This window comes from Poromitra crassiceps, assembly GCF_964638095.1.
Source record: "Poromitra crassiceps genome assembly, chromosome: 20".
Classification (NCBI taxonomy): domain Eukaryota; kingdom Metazoa; phylum Chordata; class Actinopteri; order Beryciformes; family Melamphaidae; genus Poromitra; species Poromitra crassiceps.
In genome coordinates this window covers 10,140,839-10,154,734 of record NC_139637.1, presented here as the reverse complement: position 1 = coordinate 10,154,734, position 13,896 = coordinate 10,140,839, and the positions used below count along the sequence as shown (strand labels likewise).

Here is a 13,896-nt window from a genome sequence, read left to right as displayed (position 1 = left end):
TATGGGGTCGTATGGGAAGAGCCCCCCCTGTTGTAGCACAGGGTCGATGGGCTCATCCCCCCAGTTTAGGATCTGCTGCTCAGGTTGGACCGGGGAGCCCTGCTCGTCAGGCAACTCCTCCTCCACCGAGTGGTCAGACCCACCGCATGCGCCTCCCTCGGGAGGTGCATGGCTAAGCCGCGGGCCCACCTGGACAAAGAGCAACGCTCTTTCCCGTAGCACGGCCAGGGTGAAGCCTTCGCAGGCCTGGCAGAAGTCGGACTTCAGCAGGGCGTCAGTAGCATGGTTATGCCCGAGGCAAAACACACATTCCCTGTGGCGGTCCTGACTCGCCAACGTAGCCTCACAGCTAACACAGCTCTTGGCTGTCTCCCCCTGTCTCATGGCTGCCGCCCGGTTCATTGTGCGAGTTCAGCGAAGCTAACCCGCCAACAAGCCCCGCCGACTGTACCAGAATTAGTGGGAGTTAACCGTGTAAGCTGACTAGCAGTAGCTTGCAACGGTGAAGATGCTGGAGTGCTACAAAGCTAGCTGCTAGCTGCACTGAGCGAACTAGCTAACTATCTATCTATCGTTACTCCAGCCGGAGTAACGCGCGCGCTCTAACACTAGTAGCCGGCGCCTAAGTACCTAGCACACGGAAGCCAACCGCATGGGTGCAAAGCTAGCTATCTGTAACAACTGGGCTAATTAGCCTATTGTTCTAGTGCTAACGGTACAAGCTATTTCGCACGTATGCAACCTAGCCTATAAGTTTTGAGTGCAGACCTGAGTCGGCGCTCAAGCCTATCAATAACGCTACCCCAGCCGGGGAAAACGTTTCACATGAGCTGCACGGTGGCAGCTAATACAACAGTTAACTGTGAAAAAGACACCCTTAGCTTTGGATGGCTTGATCCGGCGCCGCTGGTGAAGAGTACAGGATCGGGTCCCCGAAGCCTGATTTATCCCGTCCACGCAAACCTCTTGAGGTGGGCAATCAGCCAGAACGAGCCTAGTATCCAAGCTATGTTAAAGAGTGCTGACTCAGAGCTAACCGCGGAGCTATGAAAACGACGTCCTCACACTGGCTGGAAGAAACGAAGAGTGGCGGGCCCTGGGCTGACAGGAGGGCCCCAGGGGGGCACCACGCCACCTAAGGGTGGGTGGTCGGTTTTAATGTAAAGTAATTTTGGAGCAAAATGACAGTCTTCCATAGTGCTGCGTACGCAGCGAACTAGGCACTAGTGAGAGCTTGAGTTCGAAACGAAGTAAAACCAAGTTTCCTTCGGGATATCAATAAAGTTTTGAAATGGTGCATTTTTTGTGTATTTTTATAAAATGTACAGTTATGAAACATTCAGCAGCATAATTATATGTGGCATACTGGTTAGAATGGGGATATAGCCTCTTAAAATTAGATTATTCACTAGGCAAGGATGAACACATTATTTGTCTCCTTTAATGCATTTCCATTTACTGTGGAATGGTAATAGATGCAGGTTTACTTACAGTGGAGTCATATTCCAGAGCTTCTGACCTTTCAAAGAAGAGCAGACATCTGCATAAAGGCTTCATGGTTGAGGAGCTATCCTGATTTATTTTGGGTATGTCTGTCTAGGCGAGAGAGCACTCTCACAGCACCCGGGGCAACATGCTTTGACACTTTCAAAAAATATATTTGAAAAAATATGTGTAGAAGAACAGATGGACTTTTAGAAAGAAGGAATAAAACAATGCTCAGTCCTACCATCACATTTAATTTAATAAACAATTATCTATTACACAGTGAATATTGAACGGAAGCTTGACTTTAAAACATTATATTGTAAATCAAATCGCAATCTGTCAGAAAAAACACAATTAGACATTTTCTCCAAATTGTTCAGCCCTATACTCATGAGCTGGGACGTGTGTGTGTGTGTGTGTGTGTGTGTGTGTGTGTGTGTGTGTGTGTGTGTGTGTGTGTGTGTGTGTGTGTGTGTGTGTGTGTGTGTGTGTGTGTGTGTGTGTGTGTGTGTGTGTGTGTGTGTGTGTGTGTTTCTCCTCTCAGAAGATGAGTGTTCATGTGGAGGACGAGGGTGGAGCAGAGCCTCCTGACAGCTGTCTGTCTGTGGAGGAGTTTCCAACACTCTTCAGTCATCAACATGGACTCTCAGACACAAAGTAAGACAACTGTTACCCTCTAAACCTCATAATAGCCTGAGGAGGCCCTGGACTGGATACAGTCATACCTCTCTGACAGAGTACAAATGGTAGAAATAGGAGGTGTATTCTCTGAGCCCAGAAACCTCACCTGTAGGGTCCCTAAAGGAAGTATTATTGGACCTTTATTATGCCTCCACTGGGGATAGCCAGGCCGGAGGCATTATGGATCCGGGTTGTCCGTTCGTCTGTACGTACGTACATACGTATGTCCGTCCAATGTTTGTTAACGCGATATCTCACAAATGCCTTGACGGAGTTTCATAAAATTGGCCTCAAACATCGACTTGGACTCAAGGATGAACTGATTAGATTTTGGTGGTCAAAGGTCAAAGGCCAAGGTCACTGTGACCTCTCGAATGTCATTTTCAAGCTTGTTAACGCAATATCTCAGGAATGCCTTGACGGAGTTTCATCAAATTTGCCTCAAACATCGACTTGGACTCAAGGATGAACTGATTAGATTTTCGTGGTCAAAGGTCAAGGTCACTGTGACCTCACGGACGTCATTTTCAAGCTTGTTAACGCGATATCTCAGGAATGCCTTGAGGGAGTTTCATCAAATTTGCCTCAAACATCGACTTAGACTCAAGGATGATCTGATTAGATTTTGGTGGTCAAAGGTCAAGGTCACCATGACCTCTTGAATGCCATTTTCAAGTTTGTTAACGCGATATCTCAGGAATGCCTTGACGGAATTTCATCAAATTTGCTCCAAACATCGACTTGGACTCAAGGATGAACTGATTCGTTTTGGTGGACAATGACGTCATACAGAAGTGTCCCAATATGGGCAAATGATAAGGTGAATAGTGGGGGGGGGGGGGGGGGACTCGAACAAGATCCCTAATGAAATTAAGTCTGCAAATTCTCTGAAAGGTTTTTAAAAACCTTCTGAAAAACATCTTATTGAGTAAACTGGAGAAATGTGTGAGCCGGTGTTATGGTATGTTGGTTTATATCTCTTGTTCTTCTTATCCTTGATTGTTCTGTATTGTTTATTTGATGTTATGTGTTACTGTATCATCTGTATGTCATGTTTTTATAAGAGCAGGGACCATGATGGAACTAAGTGTTTACACTTTTTCATGTCATCTCTTGGATTTTGTCATTCTTTATCCAAAATAAAAATCAATCAATCAATCAATCAATCAATCAATCAATCAATCAATCAATCAATCAATCAATCAATCAATCAATCAATCAACATGTCAAATTATGCAGGTGCTCAAAGTAGAACATAATAAGACAAACTATAGATGTATTTTGTATCAAAGCACTTTAATGAATCATTTTAGAACAGATTGAAGGTTTTGAAAAACATAATCTTATGAAATAGCATGAACTCTTTTGGAATGGTGTTGCAGGACTTGTAAAAAATAATTAGATACAAAAAAAAAAAAGTTTCAGATTCAGATTACGTTATTTATCCCAGAAGGGAATTCAGATCTAAAGCCTAGCCGGCCCCGACGTTGACTGAGCGCGCTCAGTGGGACTGCATGAGTTTGTAACGTGCAGGACTACATCGAAGAGTCTAGTGAATAGAGCCAGAGAGAGAGAGAGAGAGAGAGAGAGAGAGAGAGAGAGAGAGAGAGAGAGAGAGAGAGAGAGAGAGAGAGAGAGAGAGAGGGGGCTATTCCACACGAGCGTGCGGTGAGCAGGAATTTGACTTCCGCCCAGCAGGAATTTCACTGTTTTGCCTTCAGAATAAAAGCATGATAAAGTCCGATTTTTACAATAAGAATTTAAGTAGAAATTTACCTATGACACCCAACATAATGAACATAAGAACACTAAGATGAAGCTCTAGTTTAATGTTTGAATGAAAATAGACCAGCAGAACAAATATAAAGGACCAGCAGAACAAATATAAAGGAGACTGTACAGAAAACTCCTGCTGACCACTTCACACTGGTCAATAGCTGCTGACTCACCTGATTTGCCTCTCGGAAGACATCAATAGGAGAGATTATCTAGTATGGGTGCTACATTAATATGCACAATGGATGATGTGGTTATGTGAAAGGTAGTCACTTCTGCTCATGGGCTTGTGAAATGTCTGCCCATATCAATGAGGCAGACACACATTAAAACAGCACAGTAAAATGAGACCATTTTGAAATATTGTTCAAAAATTCAAATTTTAATGCGTTGGGGGAAATTCACTGCAGTCATGTACATCAGTAGTCCCTCTATCATGCCTAACTAGTGGCTAACCCAAAGAGGTGTAAAATTCACTCTTGCTGACATTTGCAAAAACACATTTTACAGCCTACGGCCACACAGAGTCTGAACAGTCAAATAAGCCCATTTTGAAATATTGGTCAAAAATTCAAATTTTAATGCGTTGGGGAAATTCCACTGCAGTCATGTACATCAGTAGTCCCTCTATCATGCCTAACTAGTGGCTAATCCAAAGAGATGTAAAATTCACTCTTGCTGACATTAAAAAAAACATATTTTAAAGCCTATGGTCGAAGAGGGTCCGACCAGTAAAATGAGACCATTTTGAAATATTGTTCAAAAATTCAAATTTGAATGCGTTGGGGAAATTCCACTGCAGTCATGTACATCAGTAGTCCCTCTATCATGCCTAACTAGTGGCTAACCCAAAGAGGTGTAAAATTCACTCTTGCTGACATTTGAAAAAACACATTTTACAGCCTATGGTCGCAGAGGGTCCGACCAGTAAAATGAGACCATTTTGAAATATTGTTCAAAAATAGAAATTTTAATGCGTTGGGGAAATTCCACTGCAGTCATGTACATCAGTAGTCCCTCTATCATGCCTAACTAGTGGCTAACCCAAAGAGGTGTAAAATTCACTCTTGCTGACATAAAAAAAAACATATTTTACAGCCTATGGTCGCAGAGGGTCCGACCAGTAAAATGAGACCATTTTTGAAATATTGTTCAAAAATTCAAATTTTAATGCGTTGGGGAAATTCCACTGCAGTCATGTACATCAGTAGTCCCTCTATCATGCCTAACTAGTGGCTAACCCAAAGAGGTGTAAAATTCACTCTTGCTGACATTTGAAAAAACACATTTTACAGCCTATGGTCGCAGAGGGTCCGACCAGTAAAATGAGACCATTTTGAAATATTGTTCAAAAATAGAAATTTTAATGCGTTGGGGAAATTCCACTGCAGTCATGTACATCAGTAGCCTGACTCCACCAGACGGGGGCGGCATTGTTCCACAAATTCACAATCCACCTCAGTCTGGCCCTGGCCTCAGAGATGCATTCAAACCGGCCGCCACACAGGCGCACCAATCAGCGTGAGCTAGGGGCGGGCTTTAGGCGAGACCGGGTGTGACGCCACCGAGAGGCGCCTCTGCGTTTGTAGTTCTTTCACTATTCAACATGGCGGCGGCTACCGAGGCTAGCTCCAGTGTGCTAGTCAAACATTCTATTCAAAACAATAAGCTAACATAAACACTTGATCTTACAGTGAGTACGAAACCGTAACTGTATTGCTGTAATGTTATCAACTATGAACGTTAGTAAACAAGACATTGTTGTAGAATTTGGGGAGATAGCCTTCAGACCGCTAGGCTGGGATAACTTATTAGCTGTAAGGCTGTAATGGCTAACGGCTAGCCATTCACGCAAGTCACACAAACACAAAGCCCTTTTCACTCTCACCACAGCCCAGTAAACATGCAATCTGTTAAACCATCATTTTTGTTCCAAATCGAAATAAATCATAACGTTAATCAAAATGCCACTGAATTATTAGCTAATCAACACAGAACTGCAAAGATCAGTGTGATGTATTGTCCCTTTACTGCTAGCTGAAGTGTATTCTGCTATGATTGGAATGTTGGCTGCTGTTTAATAAACCACGTTAACTCACGTTGGTGTCCGAGTGACATATTATGTTATACAGGCGAGATTAAAGATCTCAGGATACAATACAACAATCAGTTTATCTGATATTTTCCCCCGCTTGCATAAATTATACTGTGAAGTGTGAATATAGCTCTAGCATATAGTAGTCCTATATGTCTGATATTTTGGAGCAGTTATTCGAGAAATTGGTTTATCGATAGAACATACCGGTAGCTTAAGATTTTGCACTTGTACTTTAGATAGGGGGTAAACAAACGTCATGGGAGCCAATACTAGGAATACGGTATATCAACAAGGAACCATTCTTAAAGTTAGAGATTATATCCAAATACATGCTGCATGGTGTAACCAGGGTGTTTTTCCTCTTCTCTGTTGACGTCCTCTGGGCTCCAGGCAGCTCCCTTTCGCAGATTCATCTGACAACATCTTTATGCATTTACATCGTCTTATCATTTGACCCAATCGTGCCTCAAGACCAGCAGATTATGTAACAACAACACCACACACGGCCGTCATTTCTCCGTTTAGTTTATTATTACAAGTAAGCAAATAACATTCTCCAGTCATGCGTAAATATCTACCATTCCACTGACACATATGCTAAAATTCACCAGTTAAATAGTAGCGTTAAATCATTATATTGTATCAAAGCATTTGGTTGTTGCCATGATCATAAAGGCTAGAGCGCGTTGCGTCTCCATGACGTTAGCCGTCCAGGGTGCGTGCCACTCGGTGTCATATCGTGTCATCAGTTCCCTGAAGAAACGAACAACGATATGTGTTATGAATGAATCGCTGTTAACGTTAACATTAATCATCAATCATCAGACGTAGCACCCCAACCTCCAAATGTTGCTATCGTTAGCGTAACATCAGTTAATCCAATCAGTTACATTTAACGTGCAAAATGGCCTACCTGCACTTCATCCTCAGTCAGACATCTGCAGTAATTCTTCTTTCTTTTGGCAAATTGAATAGTCAATGGTTGCACCCAATATTCACCTTACAAAAACAGCAAAAAATCTGCGACCTCCATGCTAACTATTAGCAATTGTAGTCCTAGCTGATCAGGCGCTGCTACGTCATGAAGGGAAGTCGATCTGATTGGTTGGCGCTGGCAAGCCCAGACGGTGACAGACAGACGGTCCATCCAATCACCTGCCTAGTAGCTTGAAAAAAGTGACCGCCCTCTTCAGCAATGTAGCTTGGCCGAATCCAGATGGATGTTGTTTGTGAAACAGATATTTGAAGCAAACTCATCGATCTGGCAGCGTCAGGTTAGTACATCAGTAGTCCCTCTATCATGCCTAACTAGTGGCTAACCCAAAGAGGTGTAAAATTCACTCTTGCTGACATAAAAAAAAACATATTTTACAGCCTATGGTCGCAGAGGGTCCGACCAGTAAAATGAGACCATTTTTTAAATATTGTTCAAAAATTCAAATTTTAATGCGTTGGGGAAATTCCACTGCAGTCATGTACATCAGTAGTCCCTCTATCATGCCTAACTAGTGGCTAACCCAAAGAGGTGTAAAATTCACTCTTGCTGACATTTGCAAAAACACATTTTACAGCCTACGGACACACAGGCCCCTATCGTTGCATCGGCGCTGTTTCTAGGCCGAGCGCCTGGCGCAGCGCAAATCAGTGGGCGTGGACCAGCGCACTTGATATCTTGGTCTTGGCACTAGACGCAGCCTCAACCATTACAACCACGCCTTTTAAGCGTAAAATTATGCACCGTCAGTTCATTGGATAAGTGCAATAAACGAATCGCATGCTTGCCTTTTAAGCTCCATTCCAGTGGTCCAACAAAACCAGACGAAAGCCAAGCGCTCTGCCCCCCCCCCCCTCCCTTCATCCAGTCTGTCTGTCTCCATATTATAGGATATTATTCCATATTATTATGCTTCTCAAACCAATCTAACTGCAGTTTAAATACTGCAAGCATGTAAATACGCTACACATAGCAAGATCAAAGTGAAAAGAATGTTCTAAATGCATCAGCTAGAAAAATATAGCCTATCCCTATATGATGAGATTCATTTTATATTGGTGAAAGTTTGTCCAGAAAGATATCGTTTTCTCTCCCCTGCTGCAGGTAGAATGATGCACATAAATATAGCCTACATTATGTAAAGTCATTGCATAAATGTGTTTTTATTGTAAAACTAAATGTGAAGTAGGGCCAAGTTATTGGAGCGGACATCACAGTATAGTAGAACATAATAAGACAAACTATAGATGTATTTTGTATCAAAGCACTTTAATGAATCATTTTAGAACAGATTGAAGGTTTTGAAAAACATAATCTTATGAAATAGCATGAACTCTTTTGGAATGGTGTTGCAGGACTTGTAAAAAATAATTAGATACAAAAAAAAAAAAGTTTCAGATTCAGATTACGTTATTTATCCCAGAAGGGAATTCAGATCTAAAGCCTAGCCGGCCCCGACGTTGACTGAGCGCGCTCAGTGGGACTGCATGAGTTTGTAACGTGCAGGACTACATCGAAGAGTCTAGTGAATAGAGCCAGAGAGAGAGAGAGAGAGAGAGAGAGAGAGAGAGAGAGAGAGAGAGAGAGAGAGAGAGAGAGAGAGAGAGAGAGAGAGAGGGGGCTATTCCACACGAGCGTGCGGTGAGCAGGAATTTGACTTCCGCCCAGCAGGAATTTCACTGTTTTGCCTTCAGAATAAAAGCATGATAAAGTCCGATTTTTACAATAAGAATTTAAGTAGAAATTTACCTATGACACCCAACATAATGAACATAAGAACACTAAGATGAAGCTCTAGTTTAATGTTTGAATGAAAATAGACCAGCAGAACAAATATAAAGGACCAGCAGAACAAATATAAAGGAGACTGTACAGAAAACTCCTGCTGACCACTTCACACTGGTCAATAGCTGCTGACTCACCTGATTTGCCTCTCGGAAGACATCAATAGGAGAGATTATCTAGTATGGGTGCTACATTAATATGCACAATGGATGATGTGGTTATGTGAAAGGTAGTCACTTCTGCTCATGGGCTTGTGAAATGTCTGCCCATATCAATGAGGCAGACACACATTAAAACAGCACAGTAAAATGAGACCATTTTGAAATATTGTTCAAAAATTCAAATTTTAATGCGTTGGGGGAAATTCACTGCAGTCATGTACATCAGTAGTCCCTCTATCATGCCTAACTAGTGGCTAACCCAAAGAGGTGTAAAATTCACTCTTGCTGACATTTGCAAAAACACATTTTACAGCCTACGGCCACACAGAGTCTGAACAGTCAAATAAGCCCATTTTGAAATATTGGTCAAAAATTCAAATTTTAATGCGTTGGGGAAATTCCACTGCAGTCATGTACATCAGTAGTCCCTCTATCATGCCTAACTAGTGGCTAATCCAAAGAGATGTAAAATTCACTCTTGCTGACATTAAAAAAAACATATTTTAAAGCCTATGGTCGAAGAGGGTCCGACCAGTAAAATGAGACCATTTTGAAATATTGTTCAAAAATTCAAATTTGAATGCGTTGGGGAAATTCCACTGCAGTCATGTACATCAGTAGTCCCTCTATCATGCCTAACTAGTGGCTAACCCAAAGAGGTGTAAAATTCACTCTTGCTGACATTTGAAAAAACACATTTTACAGCCTATGGTCGCAGAGGGTCCGACCAGTAAAATGAGACCATTTTGAAATATTGTTCAAAAATAGAAATTTTAATGCGTTGGGGAAATTCCACTGCAGTCATGTACATCAGTAGTCCCTCTATCATGCCTAACTAGTGGCTAACCCAAAGAGGTGTAAAATTCACTCTTGCTGACATAAAAAAAAACATATTTTACAGCCTATGGTCGCAGAGGGTCCGACCAGTAAAATGAGACCATTTTTGAAATATTGTTCAAAAATTCAAATTTTAATGCGTTGGGGAAATTCCACTGCAGTCATGTACATCAGTAGTCCCTCTATCATGCCTAACTAGTGGCTAACCCAAAGAGGTGTAAAATTCACTCTTGCTGACATTTGAAAAAACACATTTTACAGCCTATGGTCGCAGAGGGTCCGACCAGTAAAATGAGACCATTTTGAAATATTGTTCAAAAATAGAAATTTTAATGCGTTGGGGAAATTCCACTGCAGTCATGTACATCAGTAGCCTGACTCCACCAGACGGGGGCGGCATTGTTCCACAAATTCACAATCCACCTCAGTCTGGCCCTGGCCTCAGAGATGCATTCAAACCGGCCGCCACACAGGCGCACCAATCAGCGTGAGCTAGGGGCGGGCTTTAGGCGAGACCGGGTGTGACGCCACCGAGAGGCGCCTCTGCGTTTGTAGTTCTTTCACTATTCAACATGGCGGCGGCTACCGAGGCTAGCTCCAGTGTGCTAGTCAAACATTCTATTCAAAACAATAAGCTAACATAAACACTTGATCTTACAGTGAGTACGAAACCGTAACTGTATTGCTGTAATGTTATCAACTATGAACGTTAGTAAACAAGACATTGTTGTAGAATTTGGGGAGATAGCCTTCAGACCGCTAGGCTGGGATAACTTATTAGCTGTAAGGCTGTAATGGCTAACGGCTAGCCATTCACGCAAGTCACACAAACACAAAGCCCTTTTCACTCTCACCACAGCCCAGTAAACATGCAATCTGTTAAACCATCATTTTTGTTCCAAATCGAAATAAATCATAACGTTAATCAAAATGCCACTGAATTATTAGCTAATCAACACAGAACTGCAAAGATCAGTGTGATGTATTGTCCCTTTACTGCTAGCTGAAGTGTATTCTGCTATGATTGGAATGTTGGCTGCTGTTTAATAAACCACGTTAACTCACGTTGGTGTCCGAGTGACATATTATGTTATACAGGCGAGATTAAAGATCTCAGGATACAATACAACAATCAGTTTATCTGATATTTTCCCCCGCTTGCATAAATTATACTGTGAAGTGTGAATATAGCTCTAGCATATAGTAGTCCTATATGTCTGATATTTTGGAGCAGTTATTCGAGAAATTGGTTTATCGATAGAACATACCGGTAGCTTAAGATTTTGCACTTGTACTTTAGATAGGGGGTAAACAAACGTCATGGGAGCCAATACTAGGAATACGGTATATCAACAAGGAACCATTCTTAAAGTTAGAGATTATATCCAAATACATGCTGCATGGTGTAACCAGGGTGTTTTTCCTCTTCTCTGTTGACGTCCTCTGGGCTCCAGGCAGCTCCCTTTCGCAGATTCATCTGACAACATCTTTATGCATTTACATCGTCTTATCATTTGACCCAATCGTGCCTCAAGACCAGCAGATTATGTAACAACAACACCACACACGGCCGTCATTTCTCCGTTTAGTTTATTATTACAAGTAAGCAAATAACATTCTCCAGTCATGCGTAAATATCTACCATTCCACTGACACATATGCTAAAATTCACCAGTTAAATAGTAGCGTTAAATCATTATATTGTATCAAAGCATTTGGTTGTTGCCATGATCATAAAGGCTAGAGCGCGTTGCGTCTCCATGACGTTAGCCGTCCAGGGTGCGTGCCACTCGGTGTCATATCGTGTCATCAGTTCCCTGAAGAAACGAACAACGATATGTGTTATGAATGAATCGCTGTTAACGTTAACATTAATCATCAATCATCAGACGTAGCACCCCAACCTCCAAATGTTGCTATCGTTAGCGTAACATCAGTTAATCCAATCAGTTACATTTAACGTGCAAAATGGCCTACCTGCACTTCATCCTCAGTCAGACATCTGCAGTAATTCTTCTTTCTTTTGGCAAATTGAATAGTCAATGGTTGCACCCAATATTCACCTTACAAAAACAGCAAAAAATCTGCGACCTCCATGCTAACTATTAGCAATTGTAGTCCTAGCTGATCAGGCGCTGCTACGTCATGAAGGGAAGTCGATCTGATTGGTTGGCGCTGGCAAGCCCAGACGGTGACAGACAGACGGTCCATCCAATCACCTGCCTAGTAGCTTGAAAAAAGTGACCGCCCTCTTCAGCAATGTAGCTTGGCCGAATCCAGATGGATGTTGTTTGTGAAACAGATATTTGAAGCAAACTCATCGATCTGGCAGCGTCAGGTTAGTACATCAGTAGTCCCTCTATCATGCCTAACTAGTGGCTAACCCAAAGAGGTGTAAAATTCACTCTTGCTGACATAAAAAAAAACATATTTTACAGCCTATGGTCGCAGAGGGTCCGACCAGTAAAATGAGACCATTTTTTAAATATTGTTCAAAAATTCAAATTTTAATGCGTTGGGGAAATTCCACTGCAGTCATGTACATCAGTAGTCCCTCTATCATGCCTAACTAGTGGCTAACCCAAAGAGGTGTAAAATTCACTCTTGCTGACATTTGCAAAAACACATTTTACAGCCTACGGACACACAGGCCCCTATCGTTGCATCGGCGCTGTTTCTAGGCCGAGCGCCTGGCGCAGCGCAAATCAGTGGGCGTGGACCAGCGCACTTGATATCTTGGTCTTGGCACTAGACGCAGCCTCAACCATTACAACCACGCCTTTTAAGCGTAAAATTATGCACCGTCAGTTCATTGGATAAGTGCAATAAACGAATCGCATGCTTGCCTTTTAAGCTCCATTCCAGTGGTCCAACAAAACCAGACGAAAGCCAAGCGCTCTGCCCCCCCCCCCTCCCTTCATCCAGTCTGTCTGTCTCCATATTATAGGATATTATTCCATATTATTATGCTTCTCAAACCAATCTAACTGCAGTTTAAATACTGCAAGCATGTAAATACGCTACACATAGCAAGATCAAAGTGAAAAGAATGTTCTAAATGCATCAGCTAGAAAAATATAGCCTATCCCTATATGATGAGATTCATTTTATATTGGGTGAAAGTTTGTCAGAAAGATATCGTTTTCTCTCCCCTGCTGCAGGTAGAATGATGCACATAAATATAGCCTACATTATGTAAAGTCATTGCATAAATGTGTTTTTATTGTAAAACTAAATGTGAAGTAGGGCCAAGTTATTGGAGCGGACATCACAGTATAGCACATGACAGAAGCGCGTTCCGCTGTCACTTATCTAAATCACGTTAAATCCACAAAGGGTATATATAGGCTCAAGAGGACATATATGTTTCACATAGGGTGGCGTTTCATTTCGATGTTTTATTTGGTCCAATATTGAAATGTTCTACAATTGCAGGTTGTCTTACCATTACACATTATTTTAGATCTACCTTTTATATCTATTTCGGCTCATTTGGTTGCTATTTAGTAGCGAAATGGAGGACCCAATTGCAGGCTGGGACATTTACAGGCAGTAAACTTACAACTGCTATTTCCTATGGGAAGCTGGGTGCTGCTATGTGTTGTGTCTGTCTGAGCGAGGGAGTCAGAGAGAGAGAGAGAAGGGTGACAGAGAAGAGGCAGAAGAGCACTGGCGCACTGAATAGGCCTGGTTTCAGAGAGAGACAGAGAAGGGTGACAGGGGAGAGGCAGAAGAGCACTCCTTGACACTGGCGCACTGAATAGGCCTGCTTTTCAAAGGCGCAAAGCGCTAAATGTACGCCAGGTCGGAAGATATCAGTTTTCAGTTATTTAGCGCCGACACGCCCACTTTGGCCCATTCTGGGACTGCGCCACGCCCATTCGGCCTAAAGCGCATTTGGCAGCGTAAAGCCATATTGATATCGTCCCAAAACAGGCGCAAGGCACGTTTTTTTGCGTTTAAGGCTCGTTTTAGCGCCGAAGGCCTGTGGGAGAATAGGGGCCACAGAGTCTGAACAGTCAAATAAGCCCATTTTGAAATATTGGTCAAAAATTCAAATTTTAATGCGTTGGGGA

General features: G+C 42.3%; 1 protein-coding gene across 1 annotated transcript in view; it reads right to left on the bottom strand.

Moving 5' to 3' along the window:
• LOC310794852 (uncharacterized protein) overlaps positions 1-13,896 on the bottom strand; it is a gene marked incomplete at its 3' end in the record, with an annotated part of 66,866 nt that overhangs the window by 43,376 nt on the left and 9,594 nt on the right. The window lies entirely within an intron of this gene.